We start from the raw sequence: 21,884 nt of genomic DNA, 5'->3' as shown, positions 1-21,884 counted from the left end.
GCCTACACAACCCACTGAACCAACTTTAGCCACTGGGGACAGACACCAAAAACAACGGGAACTATGAACCTGCAGCCTGCAAAAAGGCGACCCCAAACACAGTAAGATAAGCAAAATGAGAAGACAGAAAAACACACAGCAGATGAAGGAGCAAGATAAAAACCCACCAGACCTAACAAATGAAGAGGAAATAGGCAGTCTACCTGAAAAAGAATTCAGAATAATGATAGTAAAGATGATCCAAAATCTTGGAAATACAATAGAGAAAATGCAAGAAACATTTAACAAGGACCTAGAAGAACTAAAGTTGAAACAAGCAAAGATGAACAACACAATAAATGAAATTAAAAATACTCTAGATGGGATCAATAGCAGAATAACTGAGGAAGAAGAATGGAAAGGGACCTGGAAGATAAAATAGTGGAAATAAAAAAAAATAGTGGAAATAACTACTGCAGAGCAGAATAAAGAAAAGAGAATGAAAAGAACTGAGGACAGTCTCAGAGACCTCTGGGACAACATTAAATGCACCAACATTTGAATTATAGGGGTTCCAGAAGAAGAAGTGACAAAGAAAGGGACTGAGAAAATATTTGAATAGATTATAGTTGAAAACTTCCCTAATATGGGAAAGGAAATAGTTAATCAAGTCCAAGAAGCACAGAGAGTCCCATACAGGATAAATCCAAGGAAAAACACACCAAGACACATATTAATCAAACTTTCAAAAATTAAATACAAAGAAAACATATTAAAAGCAGCAAAGGAAAAACAACAAATAACACACAGGGGAATCCCCATAAGGTTATCAGCTGATCTTTCAGCAGAAACTCTGCAAGCCAGAAGGGACTGGCAGGACATATTTAAAGTGATGAAGGAGAAAACCCTACAACAAAGATTACTCTACCCAGCAGGGATCTCATTCAGATTTGATGGAGAAATTAAAACCTTTACAGACAAGCAAGAGCTGAGAGAGTTCAGCACCACCAAACCAGCTTTACAATAAATGCTAAAGGACTTTCTCTAGGCAAGAAACACAAGAGAAGGAAAAGACCTACAATAACAAACACAAAACAATTAAAATGGTAATAGGAATATACATATCTATAATTACCTTAAATGTAAATGGATTAAACGCTTCCACCAAAAGACACACACTGTCTGAATGGATACAAAAACAAGACCCATATATATGCTGTCGACAAGAGACCCACTTCAGACCTAGAGACACATACAGACTGAAAGTGAGGGGATGGAAAAAGATATTCCATGCAAATGGAAACCAAAAGACAGCTGGAGTAGCATTCCTCATATCAGACAAAATAGACTTTAAAACAAAGACTATTAGAGGAGACAAAGAAGGACACTACATAATGATCAAGGGATCCATCCAAGAAGAAGATATAACAATTGTAAATATTTATGCACCCAACCTAGGAGCACCTCAATACATAAGGCAAATACTAACAGCCAGCCATGAAAGGGGAAATCAACAGTAACACAATCATAGTAGGGCACGTTAACACCCCACTTTCACCAATGGACAGTTCATCCAAAATGAAACTAAATAAGGAAACACAAGCTTTAAATGATACATTAAACAAGACAGACTTAATTGATATTTATAGGACATTCCATCCCAAAACAACAGAATACACATTTTTTTCAAGTGCTCTTGGAATATTCTCCAGGATAGATCATATATTGGGTCACAAATCAAGCCTTGGTAAATTTAAGAAAATTGAAATTGTATCAAGTATCTTTTCCGACCACAACACTATGAGACTAGATATCAATTATAGGAAAAAGATCTGTAAAAAATACAAACACATGGAAGCTAAACAATACACTACTTAATAACGAAGTGATCACTGAAGAAAGCAAAGAGGAAATCAAAAAATACCTAGAAACAAATGACAATGAAGACATGACCACCCAAAACCTATGGGATGCAGCAAAATTAGTTCTAAGAGGGAAGTTTATAGCAATACAATCCTACCTTAAGAAACAGGAGATATTTCAAATAAACAACCTAACCTTACACCTAAAACAATTAGAGAAAGAAGATCAAGAATACCCCAAAGTTAGCAGAAGGAATGAAATGATGAAGATCAGATCAGAAATAAATGAAAAAGAAATGAAGGAAACGATAGTAAAGATCAATAAAACTAAAAGCTGGTTCTTTGAGAAGATAAACAAAATTGATAAACCATTAGCCAGACTCATCAAGAATAAAAGAGAGAAGACTCAAATCAATAGAGTCAGAAATGAAAAAGGGGAAGTAACAACTGACAGTGCGGAAATACAAAAGATCATGAGAGATTACTACAAGAAACTCTATGCCAATAAAATGGACAACCTGGAAGAAATGGATAAATTCTTTGAAAAGCACAACTGCCAAGACTGAATCACGAAGAAATAGAAAATATGAACAGACCAATCACAAGCACTGAAATTGAAACTGTGATTAAAAATCTTCCAACAAAAAAAGCCCAGTACCAGATGGTTTCACAGGCGAATTCTATCAAACATTTAGAGAAGAGTTAACACCTATCCTTCTCAAACTCTTCCAAAATATGGCAGAGGGAGGAAAACTCCCAAACTTATTCATTCTATGAGGCCACCATCACCTTGATACCAAAACCAGACAAGGATGTCACAAAGAAAGAAAACTACAGGCCTATATCACTGATGAACATAGATGCAAAAATCCTCAACAAAATACCAGCAAACAGAATCCAACAGCACATTAAAAGGATCATACACCGTGATCAACTGGGGTTTATTCCAGGAATGCAAGGATTCTTCAATATACGCAAACCAATCAACATGATACACCATATTAAAAAATTGAAGGAGAAAAACCATATGATCATCTCAATAGATGCAGAGAAAGCTTTTGACAAAATTCAACACCGATTTATGATAAAAACCCTGCAGAAAATAGGCATAGAGGGAACTTTCCTCAACACAATAAAGGCCATATATGACAAACCCACAGCCAACATCATCCTCAGGTGAAAAACTGAAAACATTTCCACTAAGATCAGGAACAAGACAAGGTTGCCCACTCTCACCACTCTTATTCAACATAGTTTTGGAAGTTTTAGCCACAGCAATTAGAGAAGAAAAGGAAATAAAGGAATCCAAATTGGAAAAGAAGAAGTAAAGCTGTCACTGTTTGCAGATGTCATGATACTATACATAGAGAATCCTAAAGTTGCTACCAGAAAACTACTAGAGCTCATCAATGAATCTGGTAAAGTAGCAGGATGCAAAATTAATGCACAGAAATCTCTGGCATTCCTATACACTAAAGATGAAAAATTTGAAAGTGAAATCAAGAAAACACTCCCATTTACCATTGAAACAAAAAGAATAAAATAGCTAGGAACAAACTTAACTAAAGAGAAAAAAGACCTGTGTGCAGAAAATTATAAGACACTGATGAAAGAAATTAAAGATGATTCAAATAGATGGAGAGATATACCATGTTCTTGGATTGGAAGAATCAACATTGCGAAAATGACTCTACTGCCCAAAGCAATCTACAGATTCAATTCAATCCCTATCAAACTACCACTGGCATTTTTCACAGAACTAGAACAAAAAATTTCACAATTTATATGGAAACAAAATGACCCCGAATAGCCAAAGCAATCTTGAGAATGAAAAACGGAGCTGGAGAAATCAGGCTCTTTGACTTCAGACTATACTACCAAGCTACAGTAATCAAGACAGTATGGTACTGGCACAAAAACAGAAATATAGTTCAATGGAACAGGATAGAAAGTCCAGAGATAAACCCACGCACATATGGTCACCATATCATAGATAAAGGAGGCAGGAATGTACAGTGAAGAAAGGACAGCCTCTTCATTAAGTGGTGCTGGGAAAACTGGACAGGTACATGTAAAAATATGCGATTAGATCACTCCCTAATACCATACACAAAAAAAAGCTCAAAATGGATTAAAGACCTAAATGTAAGGCCAGAAACTATCAAACTCTTAGAGGAAAACATAGGCAGAACACTCTATGACATAAATCACAGCAAGATCCTTTTTGACCCACCTCCTAGAAAAATGGAAATAAAAACGAAAATAAACAAATGAGACCTAATGAAACTTCAAAGTTTTGCACAGCAAAGGAAATCATAAATAAGACCGAAAGACAACCCTCAGAATCAGAGAAAATATTTTCAAATGAAGCAACTGACAAAGGATTAATCTCCAAAATTTATAAGCAGCTCATGCAGCTCAATAACAAAAAACAAACAACCCAATCAAAAAATGGGCAGAAGACCTAAATAAACATTTATCCAAAGAAGATATACAGACTGCCGACAAACACATGAAAGAATGCTCAACCTCATTAATCATTAGAGAAATGCAAATCAAAACTACAATGAGATATCATCTCACACCAGTCAGAATGGCCATCATCAAAAAATCTAGAAACAATAAATGCTTGAGAGGGTGTGGAGAAAAGGGAGCCCTCTTGCACTGCTGGTGGGAATGTGAATTGGTACAGCCACTATGGAGAACAGTATGGAGGTTCCTTAAAAAACTCCAAAAAGTACCATATGACCCAGCAATCCCACTACTGGGCATATACCCTGAGAAAGCCATAATTCAAAAAGAGTCATGTACCAAAATGTTCATTTCAGCTCTATTTACCATAGCCTGGAGATGGAAACAACCTAAGTGTCCATCATCGGATGAATGGATAAAGAAGTTGTGGCACATATATACAATGGAATATTACTCAACCATAAAAAGAAACGAAATTGAGCTATTTGTAATGAGGTGGATGGACCTAGAGTCTGTCATACAGAGTGAAGTAAGTCAGAAAGAGAAAGACAAATACCATATGCTACCACATATATATGGAATTTAAGAAAAAAAAAAGTCATGAAGAACTTAGGGGTAAGACAGGAATAAAGACACAGACCTACTAGAGATTGGACTTGAGGATATGGGGAGGGGGAAGGGTAAGCTGTGACAAAGCTAGAGAGTGGCATGGACATATATACACTACCAAACATAGAATAGATAACTAGTGGGAAGCATCCGCATAGCACAGGGAGATCAGCTTGGTGCTTTGTGACCTCCTAGAGGGGTGGGATATGGAGAGTGGGAGGGAGGGAGATGCAAGAGGGAAGAGATATGGCAGCATATGTATATGTATAACTGATGCACTTTGTTATAAAGCAGAAACTAGCACACCATTGTAAAGCAATTATACTCCAATAAAGATGTAAAAAAACAAAAAGTTCCCAGGAAAACACTTTTACTAAAACTGATATTTGAAGAAATAAAAACTCTAGAAATCCTTTATTTATTCAAGTTAAATTCAATTAGCATTGGTCGTTAGAGCTTCAGGTAAGGTCAACATAAGTACAATTGTATTTTTGCCATAATGAATCAGTGTATGTACTGAGATGTTTACTTTCCCATATTTACTACATGTCTATGACTTACCCAACTTGAGTATCCAGAGTCCCTAGTGAAATACTACATGAGACATCTGAAGAAACATATCAGAAATTTATCAGATATGTCTCCTTTTGCCTCTCTTGATAAACTTCCTCACTTTAGTTTTGGATATAGATTTTTATGGTCAAGTCAATGGATGAATCTGAATTAGGGAGAAAGAAGGATCTATTGAAATGTGAGGAAAACATACGGCTTATAAAATCTTGTGGAAATGCACACTGAAAAACCAGTTTGTGATGGCTCATTTCCTGCTTTCATGATGCCAGCAGAAAGGCTTAAATTAAGTTGTAAGCAGATCAGATAGGGGGTCCTCAGAGAAAGAGAACCAGGCATAGCTTTCTTGACATAGGAGAAGCCATTTTTGACCTAAGTCATTTTGTGATCTATGCCTGGCCACAATGTTTGTCTTTGAACAGGTCTCAATAATTAATGATCTTAAGGGAACAAAAGAATGTAGGTATAAATGATTGTTATCAGACAGGAGAAGTAACAATAGCAAAAATAATGTATGTGTTGTAAATACCCCCAGTTCTGTTTCAAAGGTAGAGATTCACCTGAAGCCCTCAACCACCTGTATCAAATGGAACCTAAGTGATGAAGATACTGATGTTTTCTGACCCTCCTGACTTCACTCAACTAACTCTTGGACTCTGTTGATCTTTGCCCCAATTCTGTGTTGAATTCTCCTCTGCTCAAGCCCCTTTATGCATATGCATGTACACTTAGCTTAAAACTTCCCCAATTTTGCTGTTCCAAGAGACACTGCTTTGGGAAATATCCCTGGTGTTCTCCTTACTTGTTGCAAGTAATAAATCCTTCCTTCTCTGGCAAAACAGAAAAAAACAAAAAAACAAAACAAAAACAAAACAACTTAAATGCCAACCCAAATAAATAAAATAGGAAAAAATAGAGAAAGGAGGAAAAATTCCTATGCTTTGTCTAATAAGCCCACCTTGTACCTGAAATGCCTCTATTGAAACCTTAGGCTACCTCAATAGACTGTTAACATAAACTGTAAAAAATTTAATATAAATCACACTGTAGTGAGTATTGGCATTCCCTTCTGTCCCTGCTATTGCTGCTTTGGATAACCAATATCCTGTTCTTTCTCCTTGTTCTTAGATAATTGCTGACAAGAACATTCTTTCACTTCCAATCCACCCAGAATTCTTAATTCTTCTCATGACTAGTTTAGGGAGGCATCTATGATGGCAGGATTAAAGGTATTGAACTGAAAAGTAAAAGGGAGCTCTTGGGAGTTCCTTCCTTCCCCCAGTATCCACTCTCTTCCCTCCCAAATATCATTAGGCATACTGAATCTTTTTTCTGTCCCCTCACCTACCTCTCATCTGGCCATATCTTTCTTCTTAGCAAGATGTCCCAGAATCTCATGGTTAAATTTCCATAATTTCCTAAATCTTTTTACTCCCTGACATTTGTCATTTTTCTTTATTCTTTGATATCCTCAATGACCAAATACTGAAACTAGAAAGCTTCAGATAAATGTAAGCACCAGCAAAGCAGGTACTATGGTCTTATATTAATATATACAGAACATTTTTATTTCTAAACATATGTAATGGAAAAAAGTAAAATAGGTGGGGCAAAAAAGTACACCTTGTATTTTGTTCCATTATCATAGCCTTTCTAGTGTTAAAATATTTTATAAAACTCAAAATGATAATGTACTTACAGAAAAATGATTAATTATTATATATTGACTACCTAAAATGTACTAAGCATTTTTCTGAGTGGCATGCATGTGTTTTATATTGCATTTATTATATCATTGTAATCCCATTAAGAAAATATTATTTATACACTTGTAACAAAAAGAAAAGCTGTGTTAAAGAAATTAAGTAACAACCCTAAGGCAACATTTCCCTTCTTAATAAGAGAGTTGGGATTTGATTTCAGATTTATGAGCTTCTCCAAAGTCATATCCATTTACTGCATTTACCCTTAAGATGATTTCATTTAACTTGGTGTCAGATAGAGGTGAGGCAAAGCTTACTAAAAACAATGAGTTTTGCCAAGAAGAGGTTATTCTTCCAGGCAGTAAAATAAAAGGGTAGGATTAGATATCTTGTTGATGAAATAGTCATCACTAATCCTTGCTTTTTCCTGTTTGCCAGCACCTGAAATTTTGTAACAGAGAAGAATGAATCTGACCCCTTTAGCTCTAACCCTTGTGCTCTGTTGCCTGTGTCTAGTTATGCTGGCTCTGCATCTTTGTAAAAGAATGTTGCCTGTAGCCTGAAATATACACCATAGCCCATTCTCAAGGCTCTGATCTTTAAAGGTACCTCTTTTCCATTCATCTAGAGATACAAAGTCACAGAACATAGAATAACACTTGTCTTGTTTGAGGTTTACAGGAATATTGTGACCAAACGCACATGGACAGTTAAAGCACAAAGGACTTCTGCTCCAAGAAGTTTGCAACAACCAGCCACACTACCTCCCCTTTTAGTATAAAAGAAGCATGAATTTTAAGATGGTTCTTTGATTCTAAGATTCTAAGATGTTTATTTGAAGCAATTGTCCACCATCTTCTTGGTCTGCTGCCTTTTCAAATAAAGTCTCTATTCCTTGACTGAGCAACTCCTCTCTTGATTTATTGGCCTGTGGTGTGGAGAGTGGTATGAGCCTGCTCTAAGTAACACTTTCTGTTTCAAAGCCATTACTAGTGTGTCAGTTGATATCAGAAGTATATATTCAGTGTCTAAATTTCTATGTGACATTGAACTTGAGGTGCCAAGCAACTGACTTACAAACATGGTCAGTCTATGAGTTGGGACAGCCTGAGTTTATCTTTTAATCTTTATAAGCTCTTTTCCACACTGAATTTTAAATCCGTGAGGACTGGCCTCTGCTTGATATATTTTGTCTAACAACTGCTTATAACAGGAAATTTTCATAACATGTTCTAAACAATATATAGTCTTTAGATTGCCATCTAAACACTTTCCAACAGAATCTCAAAACTACACTTGGTACTTAGTAAGGATGGTGTCATGGTGTCTTCTATATACTCTGAAATAATTGTGATGCTTAAAATAGTTGTACTTGTTGACTTACCTATTAACAAGTATATAAACAAAAAATCATCAAATTTAAAAGAGTATTTTAATTTTTAAACATACATCAAAAAGATATTTTATTTTGTTTTTACTTTTTTATTGAGGTATAATTGACATATAACATTATATTAGTTTCAGGTATACAAAATAATAACTCAATATTTGTATACGTTGTGAAATAATCACCAAAATAAATCTAGTTAGCACCCGTCACCATATATCTGGACATGTCTAAACTCTCCAAGCAATTTCACTTCTGCTGGATATTACAGCCTTGGGAAGTGCTTGTAGTAAGGCTTGGGGAGATGGGGCAGGGCTTCAGAGACCAGGGGACAGGCATAAATGTAGAGAGTTGGAGATACTGAGTAATGTCCTGGGTGTAACCAGGAGGTGAGATGCCATGGCCAAGGACACTTGGAAGGGGTCAAGAAGAGGGTCTAGAGCTCAGGAATTATCATAGGGGGCTGAGAGATGCAGCAGTCTTGTAGTGCTTTGAATCTGCAGAGATCAGAGCCTGGGATGACATCTGATAACACAGAGCTGCATCACTGAGCTCATATTCAGGTCTCCTCTCTGAGGATCATGCTTTTCCTCTGGTGACACTGGGGAGGTGCAAGCTCCAAGTACCACTCACCTTCAGACTTAGCAAAGATGAGAGAAACACACAGTCAACTGCCAGCAAGCTGCTAAAACCACAGTCTCCATCAGCAGTTTTGGTGGCCCATCAAGCAGAAGTCTGCAGCCCAGAGTCTTTCACCAGTGCTCTGAGAATTGATATGCCTTAGGGACACTTGGTCTTTGCATCAAGGGGCAAAGACATACTTCCATGCATTTTATATCCTTCAGGAATCCCTGCCTCCCACCTGTGTCTCCCCCATCCCATGATGTGTGATCAGTGAGACTTTCGACTCATAGGGCACCTGGTGTCTTCTCCCAGAGCCTCAAAAAAAGGAGGGTATATTTTAAAAGATAATCAATTTAACCTCACTGGCTGCTTCTCAGACTCCAGGAGTTTGGCCCTTAGATTAATTTCCTTCTTTTTCTATACTAACTTCCTAATTTTCTTATTCCAGAGAACCTAAGTTCATAGGTCCAAGTTCAAGTCTAGCCATTACCTATTCACTGAACTCCAGACATGTATATTCAGGTGTTTATTCAGTATTTCCTTCAGAATATATAATTTGTAATACTATCAAACTCACTTTTAAACTCCTCTTAAACCTAGTATCCTTCAAATATTCCTCATCTTAATAATGACACCTCTTTTCTTCCAATGACTCAGGTCAAAAATCTTGGAGATAACCTCGAATTTCTCTTTCTCTCCCATTTTTATTCAATCCATCTGCAAATTCTATAGTTCAATCTTTGAAATACTTCTGAAATACTTTCCACCAATATCACCTAAGTCCAAGCTAACAACATATCTAAACTTGAACATTGCAATCTCCTCTCAAATAGTCTTTTATTTTCCAATAATACCACCCCTCACACATATGTATCTACAAGTCTATCTTTTCCAAATGATTCTTTTAAAATTGAATCTGTCCCTGACACTCCTCTAGATGAAGTTCTCCAATGGTTTCCCATCACATTTAGAAAACTATTCACATTTTCTCCTGAGCTAACAAGTTCTGACATGAGCTGGTCCCTAAATGCTCCCCTACTCATCTCTTACTGACTCTACTTTCCTTACTGAGTTCTTGCCATACTTTTAACATTTCAAAAACTCTCCTGCTTTAGGGTCATTGTGCTTACGTATGCCCATACTCTTCTAGATAGCTCTGTTGACTGAGTCCTCTTTCATATAGATGCCAGCTCAAATTTCTTGTCACAAGAAAGGCTTTATCTGAGAGCTCAAATTAAATAGAAGTCCTCCATACATTGAAAAACTTCTTCCTATTTAAAAAAAAATTCATCTTACACTTAACAGCATGTGACAGCAAATAAATAAAATATGTGTGCATATATATTCATGTCAGATAGTGATTTATTATTCTTTAGTATTTTTCCCAATCAATAGACTATAAGTGCCATGGGAGCAAGGATATTATTTATATTGACTATGGGACCTGACATATAAGAGATGAATAATAAACACATTTTAACAAATAAATAATTTAGGGGGAATATAAAAGTCCTATATAGCAAAAAAAATTAAAACAAAAATATTAAAGTGGAAAAATATTTTCAATATATAACAGAAAATTAAAAATTCTAAAAATTGAACTTTGAAATTCTCCCTGCAATTTGGTATATCCAAAACTTTCCGCATCCCAAATGACAGTAACTTCTTTCCACTTGTCAAGTCCAGAAGTCTTGGAGATTCCCTTGACTCCTCAACCTCTCTTGCAACTTCTTTAATTCATCAATCCAGTTGCCTCTGACTTTTAAATATACCCAAACCCTGACAACCTCATCACAATATTCTACCCCTTTGTCCCATAGACATCGCCATGCCTAGGTTACTGCCAGCCATACCTTCCTAAGTAAAACCCTTGCTTACAATCTTCAGCTTTTTCATTTAACAGCTGTCAGAGTGATACTTTTATACTAAATGGCATGCACTGGGAATTCTTGTCTGCCTGCAGAATTTTCCAACTCTAGTGAATTAGTAGTGGTTCTTTGACTCTCTGAAATATTCTAAGTTTGCCAAAGCTACAGTCATCAATGAATACTCATGGCAGTGGTCTTCATTGTGTGGATTGCCATCACACCTGCTTTCTCTGTTTGGAGCAGATGCCTCATAAAACCTGGATTTGTAACCCAATGTTCCTGAATCTCTACTTGTGTTGTTTTGGGTGTGATGAATTTCATGTAGTTGATCTAAATTTCAAAGAGTTGTATCAAAGTCATCTCTCTCATCAGACAAGAAAGAGCCAAAAATAGTTTTCAAAATGGAAATCATCAGTAAAAGTGAACTATAGATAAGCAAACTTCATTATTACCTGGCATTATGTCTTAAAGATGCTATGAAACCTTGACATATTCTTGTGCTTCTTAATTCATTATAATAGTTATTTCAATGTTATTTTTCTTAACTTTAGAAAAGAGAAACTAACATTTAGTTTTTGTTTCAAGATTTTTTTTTCTGTTCTTCTTCTTCATTGTAAGTATAGATAAAATCTTAGATATTTAAGTAAAAAGTAGATAGGTAGATAGATAGATAGATCAGATTATGTTACTCTTTTGCTCAGCATTCTGCAAAGGTCCCATTTTATTACAATTAAAAAGCAAAACATTTATAATGGCCTCCCAGGCCCAATATAATTTGCCTTACTGTTATAACTCACCACTTCAACATCAATTCATTCTTGCTTCTTCTTTTCCTTACTTACCCTAGCACATTGGCCTTTGGGCTGTCCTGGAACATGACAAACACACTCCATCTTTAGGGCACTTGCTTTGGCTGAACTTTCTGCTTGGGATACTCCTCTTTCAGATTTACAGTTGACTCACTGTCTTACCTTCTTCAAAACTTTGCTCACATATCACCTTCTTAATGAAGCTGACACTCACAAATTTATTTAATGTACTCCAATCTAGGAGTACATTATCCAATCTCCTTATTCTGGTCTACTTTATTTTACTGTTGCACAGTATGTATTATCTTGTAAAACACAATCAAAGCTGCTTACTTATTATATGTGTGGTTTATTATTTGTTTTTTCTTATGAGACTGTAAACTGCACTAGTACATTGTATCTATTTTGTTCTTTGATGCATTCCTATATATGAAGCACAAATATCTAGCACATGATAAAAGCTTGCAGGAGAGGTCTTAAATTATATTTGTTACATGAATAATTTAAGAACCCTTACAAATTAAAAGAAAACTTAAAAATTGAAAAAATAAAAGCAGAAATAAGCATATAAAAAAGAAACTTTCAGCCTAAAGACACTTTTCTTTTTTTAATTTGTAGGTGTAAAAAATGAAAATGATACTATTGTTCACAGAAAGTAAAAGAGGAATTTAGCTATGTTCTCTATTCTTTCCCACATGATTCCTTCTTAAAAGCAAGGTATAATAACATTGCTGGTCATAGTCTAGGGCAAATATTTAGTCATAATTGTGATTTGGTGTGCTTGCGGTATGGTAAACTGTCATGCATGTGGATAGAAGCCTCTCTGATGTTGCTATCCTCACTGTATCCATTCTTCAGAAAAGAACAGCTGACCTATGCCCTTTCCTTTTGGGGCAGTCTTGACAGCTCTCACTCTCTTCTTTCTTCCATGCCACCAAACGTTAAAGAGCTAGATCTCACTTTCATATGAGAAGAGTGTCCTGCTCTGTCATTTCTGGGGTGTTTTGGGATTTTTTTGTTTGTTTGCTTGCTTTTTGTCTTTCAGTTTTACCAAAGTTTATATGGGGGACTAGGAGTGGTAAAATGGATGAGGAACCTTATGTTCATTCATTCTGAGGCATAAATATGACCCAGTGTTCAATGTAGTCCATTCCAGCTCACCAGGAAGACTCTGCATTGGCATTCCAAACACAGATCTGAAAAGGATAAAATATTATTTGCTCAATGTTGTCATTTTATCTTCTTTATCTCATTTCTTTGCTTACTTGTGGGGCTGTGGTTGAAAGTAGAATTCTGGTATTTTAAAAGTTTCCTCAAACAGGATATAATAGAATTATGAACCGTCCTATTAAACCCAAACTCTGTGTGTGTGTTTGTTTTTTATGTGTGTTTATCAGTTTGTATACCCAAGAGGAAAATAAAAGATCTTGAGACATAAGATATTTGGTATATTAATTGATTGTAAAGATGAAAATTACTGTGGAAGGTATATGTATTACATGTACAACTAAAAAATAAACATTGATGATGAAACACACAGAAAGGAAAAATCTGCCTGGTAATACCAAGGGTATCTTCATCAGACAAATTTCTTCTATGTCATAGTGGCACCTAGATTTACTCTACTCTCCAAAGAATTCAATTTATCCTTTAAGTCCTTACTCAACTATCCCAAAACTGTCTCTAATTTCTCCAAGAGGATGTGCATAATACAAAAAGTAATTCCAATACTCATTATATTGCATCCGACTTTAATCCTTTCTTTTAAACTTAACTTGTTTCTCTTATGTAGCCAAATTAACTGGCCATGTTTGAGCCATTTAGTCTACAGATAGATTATAGATATTGATATAGATATAGATACAGTTGACCCTTGAACAACATGGGGGTTAGGAATGCTGACAGAGTCTAAAATCCACATATAATTTTACAGTTGACCTCATATTTGCATTTCAACATCCACAGATTCATCCAACTGCCGATCATGTAGTACTGTAGTATAAATTTAGTGAAAAAACTCTGTGTGTATCTGGACCCATGTTTCAAACCTGTGATGTTCAAGAGTCCACTGCATAATCAATTCTTTTCCACTTTTATCAAGTCATTTCTCATAATTACTTTTTTAAAGAATTTAATTGATCCTTCATTTAATAATGAAACAATTTTGGTTTTATCACATTTGTGGCCATCAGAACTGCCTTTAACACAGTAGGCACTCAATAAATGTTCTTTCAATAAGTAAACAGATAATACTGCTGCTTCTTTGCCCAGACTCCTTAGCAGAAGCTTCACCTTCATTCCTTTATAAGGAGTTCATATTCCACATGAAAAAAAATTTCCCAGGAACAGCAATCAAAAAGCATCCATGAACATCCATTCCCTCATGGTCTTTACAAACTCACTAATAAGTATTAACTGTCCATAGCTGCATAATATCCTTGCAAGAAAAAATTTGCAAATTTCCTATAATCTCAAATAAGATACTTGTAGTCTCAAATATTGTTACAGAGTTAGAGAAGAAGATTTATTTTTTTAAATCCATATGCCATTTGAGATCCATTTATGATGGATCATAAGAAACAGCCTAAGCTCTTTAAATGGCTGATGACTTGGTCTAGAGCTATTCATAATTGAATCACTTATTCACTGAGGAAAATTAAGTAGCAAATGAAATACCTAGATGCTAAATGTGGATCCTCTCAACTATGGAGAAAATAGTCGACATAAACTGGAAAAAAAAAAGTGAAGTAACATTTAAAGGGTAATATTGTGAATGTTTCCTTAATAGAATTACCTGTATGTCAGGTACTTCTCTGACAGTAAGTGAAATAAAAAATTGTCCATGAGAAAAAGATCACTGAAAGTATCAGTGATTTTGGCAGAGAATAATGATGAGGAAATATGGATCTTCGTGGTAGAAAACATAAGGTAAAAAGAAAGTGAGAGGGCTCAATTAGCTCTTGGTAGGACTTAAACTTATGAAAGAAACAGCTAGAGATCTATCCTCTTAGCAAATTTTAAATATGCAATACTGTATTGTTAACTACCATCACCATGTTATATGATAGATGCCCAGAGCTTATTCAACTTGAATAACAAAAACGTTGTACCCTTTGACAACTATTCTTCATATCCCCCTCCTCACATCCAAACCTGGCAACCACCTTTCTACTCTACTTCTATGAATTTGACTATTTTACATTCCCCATATAAGTGAGATCATGGTATTTGTCTTTCTGTGTCTGGCTTATACTAAATCTTCTACACACAACACACTGTATCACACAGGAATGGTATAGCAGTTCTCTCTGTGAATAGATGGCTATTGTGACATAAAAAATAAAAATAAACTCATTTTGAGGGAGATGGGAGATGGGCAACATCCTAAAGTTAATATTATTCAAAGAGTTCCTGGAAACTACTGAAAATACAACATTATTGGGCTTTACTGGGAAAGCGTCTGTTGTCATGTGCTGTATGTACATTATATATGTTAGATAATAGACAGATACATATTATCGCTGTATGAAACAACTGAGGTTCAGAGTGATTAAGTAACTTCTCATTTTTATTTTATGGAGGAAAACTTGGATGTAACTCTAGATCTGATCCCAAAACCTTGCAAATAATTTCATTATTTTGATTTTTCTTTAAAAACTATGATTATAGGGCTTCCCTGGTGGCGCAGTGGTTGAGAGTCCACCTGCCGATGCAGGGGACATGGGTTCGTGCCCCGGTTCGGGAAGATCCCACATGCCGCGGAGCGGCTGGGCCCGTGATCCATGGCCGTTGAGCCTGTGCGTCCAGAGCCTGTGCTCCGCAAACGGGAGAGGCCACAACAGTGAGAGGCCCGCGTACCGCAAAAAAAAAAAAAAAAAAAAAAAAAAAAAAAAGATTACATTTTACCATAATTGTAAAGTTACTTAGTATTTTAAAACCATATTTCTATATAACTGTACATGACAGTGGAAATCACATAGAATTTGATATTAGAGACCTAGATTTAAATCTGAGTTTTGATGTTTGATAGCTGTGAATCTTAGGAAAGTTACTTAATCTCTCAAAGCTTTAGTTTCTTCAAGCATAAGTGGGTACGTCAAGGTGTAGTCATAGAATTGTTTGGATAATTAGGGGTGATATGTTTAAGAAGCACTTTTAAACTAAAAGTTTCACAATGTATTTCCTATTATATTATATAAGAAAACGAAAGACTTGGAAAAAAATCCCATAAAATGCCTGTGGGTTTTTTTAAAATCAAACAGAATAAAAAGTTATTCTGCTTTAAAAAGTGGCACTGCAAATTCAAAAGAATCACTTTTCTAAATGCTACTGCTAAAGTAGAATTATACTTCTTCAGTTGGGTTTCCATAAGAGCTACTCTCTCTGGAAGATGTTTGATAGGAACACATCTAAGCCCCTTTCCTAACTACATATAAAAGACAGGGAGAGACTGGAAGCCTCAATAGGTTCCTTATTTCCCTCTTTCCTTTCTTATGTCTCTTTACATTGGATGAGATGTTAGTCAAAACGAAGGACAAAGGTGGTATTTTTCTTTTACAGTGAAAAAAAAAAAAGTGTCAGTCATTGATGGTCCTTAAAGAGTATCTTCTATTGACTGACAACTTTTAAGCCAATACTACTTTGCCCAAGGAATGCCTGAGATATCAGACTTCATAGTTAAGGATGCTATTTAGGAACTCCAGGGGGTTGCGATGTTCTTACTGTTCAACAAGTGTAAGTAAGAGATCCCACAGTGCCGCTGTAGAAAATCCCTTTTTCAGTCCACTTAATCCCCTTCACCATTTCCTCTGCTGAGCCTTAGCTTCATGGCCACTTTAGTTCTTTGAAGATTGTTTTTCCACCCCTCTCCCCCCGCCCCCATCCATGTGAATCACTGCAGGCCAAATTCTGCTCTTACAAGTACATGGCAGTCAAAGGGAGCTGCCAGCCTGTATCTAAAGGCTGAATTTAGCACCGTAGGCGGTGGCTGTTCTCTAACAAATGTAAAGAAACCCATCAAAGAAAGTAGCTAAGCTAGGCAAGTGTTTAGGAGTGATGTTTTAGTAGGATATCCAGATAAAAATTTTTATATGGCATTACAGAACTGATTGTGTTTTTTTCTTTCTTTTTCTTTTTGGTACTTCCAATTCCACTGTGATTTTTGTAAACTACAGATTGCTTAAAACATTATGGGGTTCTTGAAAAATATCACATCTTATAACAATATTATTACTGTAGACCTTTATATTTAAAAGTACTTTCAAAAAGATTCTTTTTGGACTCAAATCAAGACGGCAGAGTAAGGGAATGTGGAAATCATTACCCTCCAGGAACACATTGAAAATGCATCAACATGTGGAAAGATTCTCACTGAAAACTAACTGGAGACTAGCAGAAAGACTCCTGTACAAAAAAGGCTATAAGAAAGATACATGTGGAATCAGGAAGGAAAGGAAGAGAAGCAATCAGGTGCCCCTGGGAGGGGACTCAGAGGAAAAGGGAGATTACATGGGTAGAGACCATCCCTGGGGAATGAGTGTTTCAAGCCACATATTGGATGCCTTAGCCTGGGGTCCCACAAAGGAAGATAAGCCCCCTTGGCTGTTTGGAGGGCTGATGGGATTAACATAAGGGCTATAGGAATCCTGGACTCTGGACTCTGCTCCTGAGGAGTGCACATACACTTGCTTGCTCCCAAAGTGGGGAGGAAAGGAAAACGTGAAACCTTGCAGTTGTCTGACTGCTTTCCCACCACCTCCCTGGCACATACCAAAGCCTGAGTGAAGTGAATGCTCTAGCACCACTTGTCTCACATTGCAGTTCAACACTGGAGCCAAGACCAAGCAAAAAGCTTGGCCACCAGATGCTGTGGTGACTCAAACCCTAAGCTGCGTCTGAGCACGAAGAGGGCAGCCATTATGGACGATTGCACAGGCAGTGCCTCAGAGGTAGACCAGATCTCTACACCCTGTGCCCTGACCTTGCTAAATACCCACACCAGCCCCTCTGCTCCAGCACTGCTCTCATCTGGGGTTGAGAGTTTGGGTGCTGGGCGGGGGAAAGAACTCACACTTAAAGGGAACTGAGACAGCTCAGGGCTTCTGCTCCAGCAACTTGGGACTTGACACCCTATCCCAAGAGGGTGGTAATAGCCTCTGAGCAGAGAGGAATGCCACCTCATAACTGGTTCTGACCTTAGCCCCCCATCTCCAGCCCCACCTCCTACTAAGGTAATAGCTGCTAGCACACTCTGAGGAAAGACATGACTTGTGTTCACATCAAATCCAGCTCTCCCACCAAAGACACTGGGTACACACAGACTGAATAAGGATGGTCCCACATAAAGACACTCCTTCAGGACAACCAGAGGTAAATATTTCACCTAATTTTATAGAGAAAGGAAAGATAAGCAAAAATGAGAAGACAGAGGAATTTGTCTTAATTGGAAAAAAAAAACACTGATAAAACAACTAACGAAACAATTAATTTACGACATAAAGAATTCAAAACATTAGTAATAAAATTGCTAACCAAATTGGAAAAGAATAGATGAACACAGTGAGAATTTTAACAAGGAGCTATAACATATTAAAAGAATCGGTCAGAAATGAAAAATATAATAACTGAAATAAAAACACACTGAAAGGAATGAACAGCAGACTAGGTGATACAAAAGAACATATAAGTGATCTAGAAGATAGAATAATGGAAATCACCCAATCAAAACAGCAAACATTAAAAAAAAATAAAAACAGTTTGAGGGATCTTTGGAATAACATTAAGTGTACCAACATTCTCATTATAAGGGTCTCAGAAGAAGAAAGAGAGAAGGGGGTTAAAAATGTATATGACAAAATTATGGCTGAAAGCTTCCCAAACCTGAAGAAAGGAACAGACGTTCAGGTACAGGAAGCACAGAGGGTCCTAAACAAGATGAACTTAAATAGACCCACACCAAGACATATCATAATTAAAATGGAAAAATTTAAAAATAAAGAGAATTCTAAAGGCAGTAAAAGAAAAACAGGGTAGTATACAAGGGAACCCCCATAAGGTTATCAGCTGATTTTTCTGCAGAAACTTTGCAGGCCACAAGTGAGTGACATGATATATTGAAAGTGCTGAAAGGGAAAAACCTAGGATACTCTACCCAGTAAATTATTATTTAGAATTGAAGGAGAGATAACTTCTCAGACAAGCAAAAGATAAAAGAGTTCATTAATAGTAAACCAACACTAAAGAAATGTTAGAAGTTCTTCTCTGAATGGAAAAGAAAAGGTTATAACAAGAAGTAAGTATCTGTAGGAAAGGAAAAATCTCACTAGTAAAGGCAAATATACAATAAAGGCTGAGAATCGACCACTTAAATAAGCTTAAATAAGTAGGAAGATTAAAAGACAAAAGTTGTAAAATCAACTATAACTACGATAAATAGTAAAGGGGTAAATATGAAAACAAAATATGACATCAAAAACAAAAAGGGTGGGCTTCCCTGGTGGCACAATGGTTGAGAGTCCGCCTGCTGATGCAGGGGACACGGGTTTGTGCCCTGGTCCGGGAATATCCCACATGCTGTGGAGCGGTTGGGCCCATGAGTCATGGCCGCTGACCCTGCGCGTCCGGAGCCTGTGCTCCACAACGGGAGAGGCCACAATAGTGAGAGGTCAGTGTACCGCAAAAAAAAAAAAAGGGGGGGTAGGGGAACAAAAAGGGTGGGGGAAGGAAATTAAAAATGTAGATCTTTTAGAATGAGTTTGAACTTAAAGGACTACCTGTTTAAAACAAATAGATATATAGTTATAGGTCAACATGTATGAACCCCATGATAACCACAAATCAAAATCCTACAATAGATGCACAAAAGTTAGAGAGAAAGGAACATAAGCATACCACTAAAGAAAATCATCAAACTGCAAGGGAGGAAACCAAAAGAAGAAGAGAGTAGGAAAGACCTACAGAAACAACTAGAAAAAAAGTTTAAAAAAGGGCAATAAGTACGTACCTATCAATAATTACTTTAAATGTTAGTGGAATAAATGCTCCAATCAAAAGATCAAAGGACATAGGGTAGCTGGTTGGATTAAAAATACAAAAACAAAACAAGACCCCTGACTTTAACAGGAAAGAGTTATCTAGTCTAAGAAATGCAACCTTTTCTGAATGTCTGGCAATCCTACAATAAGGTGCAATTTTTCATCTTTGTTTCTATAATAGTCTGAATCAATTATTTCAAGTTTGACTACTGACATGTTTTAAGCTTAACCTCTCCATCTTTCCTTTTCTGTCCTACATCTGAGAAATCTGATAAGAAAGCCTGGGTCCTCCCTCAATTGGTACTGATGGGATTCAAACCACATGACCAATCTCAACACCTAACTACCATAAAAATCCCTATCAAGTATCCTTTTCCTGTTCTCTCAAGACATTTTACACTTGCTGGAAAGCTGTCCTGCTCTCTCCAGAAAGCCCAATTATGTGAATAATGCATCTTTCATACAATCTTGGTGTGTGTATGACATGGTCGATCTCAACAAGCAAACCACATTTTGGGTAGAAGTATATTATCTTCCTGTGGGGTGGCTGTAACACATGCCCTCTGGCTATAGGAAATTAAAATAACTTTGAATAATTTCAAAGAGGCCTTTTGACTCTCACATTTTTGTTAAATTTTGTGAATAATGGATACAAGTCCATGGCCTTAATAGTATCCACCTAATTCCACGGGCCTTATGGGTATTATTTCCCTCAGATTTCTCAAATATCAGAGACATTGCACAAGATACAACATCTCTTATACTTTTATAATGACCTAGTTTACAAAAAGGAGCATGCCAAGGACTATCATTTTTCTACAGAGCCCCTGTAATAGGGTAGGCATTGCCATCCAGGAAACAAATTATACAAATCTGGAATTCCATCCTTAAAGTCCACTTTCTTGGACTATATCTGGTATCAGCTGTCTTAGGTTATGTTCTCCAAGCAGTGCCTCAGATGAGGATTCTTGTGCAAAAGTTTTTCCAAGGATGTGCTTTGGGTAAAACATAAAAGGAAGGGAGGAAATCAGAATTGGTCAGGATAAGGAGCTAGGTAAAATGTATGTTCTCAGCCAGATCCTACAAGAACATCTGGAGCATGAATTGTACCACAGGGTTGTTTCTCTCTTGAGACAAGGAGGCTGAACTTCATACCCTCATACCAATAAGTCATTGGCTGCAGACTATCTCTCCTGCAAGGAATAATTTACCTTCTGGTCATATCTGAGCAAGGTGACATACACCATTTAGAACAATTTTCCAGGGTTAACAGCTAAACTCCACGGTGGCTGGTGGATGGGTGTATCATCCGATAAATGGTGGATCTGTGTGTTACATCAAGAATATATACTACACTATTAGACAAATATAAGTGAGAAGAATACTCCAATGAGGTATTGTAAAAGCATACATTTAGCCTCTTCCAAGAATAAAAAGGACAGTTCTGTTGTAGCCAAGTGGGCTAGGGGAGAGTGATCTGAGTTGAAGTGGAAGAGTAGTTAAGGGCTAGATCAGATAAGTTTTGAATTTTGTTGTCTTAACTGTGAAGGGAAGATTTGAAAAGATTTAACCCAAAGAATGGAACATTCTCTTTTTAAGAGCTAATAAGCCTTTGTTATTGAAGTTCTTTCCTAAATAAAGACTAAAATACTTTTCAAAGGGGGAGGGTGCAGGAGGTTAGGAGTGGTGACATAGTCTTTACTATACTGTTAATGTTTTGATATTAAGATGAAAGGGAAAATAGGAAATAATTTAAAATGATTGTTAAAAAAAAGAATAAATTGACAATGAACTTCTCACTCACCTTGGTGAAGAAAGATCAGAAAAATGACTGATTTGAAACAGGACGTTAAAAAAAAACCCTCTCTTTGTACATAGTTCGGTAAATCACACTTATTACATACTTAAAAGATATATTTAAAATACATGTTACTCTTGGGGGGAATATATTATGTCATTTAGACCATC

Source organism: Stenella coeruleoalba, assembly GCF_951394435.1.
Source record: "Stenella coeruleoalba genome assembly, chromosome: 4".
NCBI classification, from domain to species: Eukaryota; Metazoa; Chordata; class Mammalia; order Artiodactyla; family Delphinidae; genus Stenella; species Stenella coeruleoalba.
The sequence above is the reverse complement of the archived record's forward strand: the minus strand, read 5'-3'. Positions refer to the sequence as shown.